Here is a 1,946-nt window from a genome sequence, read left to right as displayed (position 1 = left end):
ATATTTCTTTTTGCAACCTGGATATTGTTCTTTCTTGGAGTCCGCATCTATGGTTGGCAGATCCTTGTACCCAATCATATCCTTTTTTGGGCCCTCGAAATCTGCAATCATAGCAGCAAAATGTGGCATATCAAGATCATCGTCATCTGCGTGGACGTCTTGGTTTTCCAGTGGGCGTTTCGGCTTTCTGGTGTTCCATTGGTAGCTTGACGCCTCTGCCCCGATGTTAGATTCAACATCCATGTGACACTGATCGGTGTTTGGCATCTCGCTGCCCTGGGTATCTTCATCCATGACCTCCTCTTCACCGCGTCTCGTCCAACGTGTATATTCATCCATGAATCCCCTAGAGACTAAGTGCATCTGGACATCTACAACTTCATGTGACTTTGTATTGGAACAATCAGTACATGGACACAGGATGTAATCCGCATCACCAATTCTTCTCTTTGTACTTTTAGCCAAATTCATGAACTTTGTCACGCCACTGATAAAATCTGCGGTTTTCTGATTCTTCATCCATCGAGATCGTTCCATCTGCAGTAGACGAATGGTAATTAAAAACAAAACAACAACATTAATACACGGATTAACTGCTGCCCAGAGATGCGTGCATAAATCACAAGGTGTCATTTTAATAATTACTGAGGGCGCTCCATGTTGTTATCCCGACGTGCAATGACAAAAATTAATGCCCTGTCAATTTACACACAGTGTACTAGTACAACACTACACTTAGGAATTGAATACCTTAATTAAGCCACTCACAAAAGAATACCTTAATTAATTAGCCGCGCGATGACCTCCACCCAGCAGAAAGACAAGCGCGATGCGGCGGCACGCCGAGACAGCAGGGTCGAGGAGCAAAGCTTAGTGCGGTTGCCGCGTGAAGTTCGACCTCCACTATCCCGCCATCGACCGCGATGGATGTGCTCGAATCACGCCGCCACCGACCTCGATGGTTGAGCTCCTCCTATCTCCCACCGCAGACTGAGGATTGACCTCCTATGACGCCGCCACCGCCCACCGAACGAGGATTGACCTCTTCTCCGGTAGCCGCTGCCTAGGCCGCCGCCGCCATCTCTATATGCAAAGCGGCTGTTTTTTTTACGGATATCCATTGATTGGCTGTTTACACGGTATCTCACCGTAACTCAATTATATGGACAGGGTAGTACATCACATACGGTTATGTAACGACAACCGCGTCTAACCTACGTTGTCTTCTCACACGGTTTGGTGCGGAAATCGTGTGTGACATTGTAATACCCAACACAAACGTCATTTACAAATAGTGTGCCGTATACAACATATATATAGTGCCATTAGTAGTTCCCAACCGTCAGCTTATCTCCACAGTTTCCCCATTTGCCCCAAATCCCTACATAGCCTCCAAATTCCCTCGCGTGGCGCTGGCATTGGGGGAATGCGGACGAGTGGTGCTGATGGTTTCGGTGCGGCTGCTCCTGCTCATATCGCCGCCAAGCACGTGCCTAAGGTCATCAGAAGGCAGGTGTACTACGGACCCGAATCGTCCTGTCAGGTTCCAATCTATCCCGATCTTTTTAGCATGTCCAAAGTATAGATCCTTGCTGAATCCGTCCTAAATGACCCCCCACCCCCAAGGAAAGCGATCTGCCGCCAGATCCGGAGCTTGACTCCAGACTCCCGCAACACGAGTTCGACTCTGAGTTTTGCGCCACCGAGAAGTACCAAAAGCTGAGTTGTGTGCACGGGCACACTCCCGCTCGACGTGTATGCACAGAGGGATTCGACATTGGCGGGCGGTTTCTCAGTTGCCCCTTAGAGGTTAGTGCTAATTAAGTTCATCATTTTACTTCAGTTAATGCCACCGCTCATCCAGAATACTAGTTAACATTGGCAGGGATATGAGCCTAGTGCCTTTGTTAACTGGCCGGATGAAGAATGGCATGGCAGGGCTCGGA

The sequence above is a fragment of the Aegilops tauschii genome, chromosome 4 (assembly GCF_002575655.3).
Source record: "Aegilops tauschii subsp. strangulata cultivar AL8/78 chromosome 4, Aet v6.0, whole genome shotgun sequence".
NCBI classification, from domain to species: Eukaryota; Viridiplantae; Streptophyta; class Magnoliopsida; order Poales; family Poaceae; genus Aegilops; species Aegilops tauschii.
The sequence above is the reverse complement of the archived record's forward strand: the minus strand, read 5'-3'. Positions refer to the sequence as shown.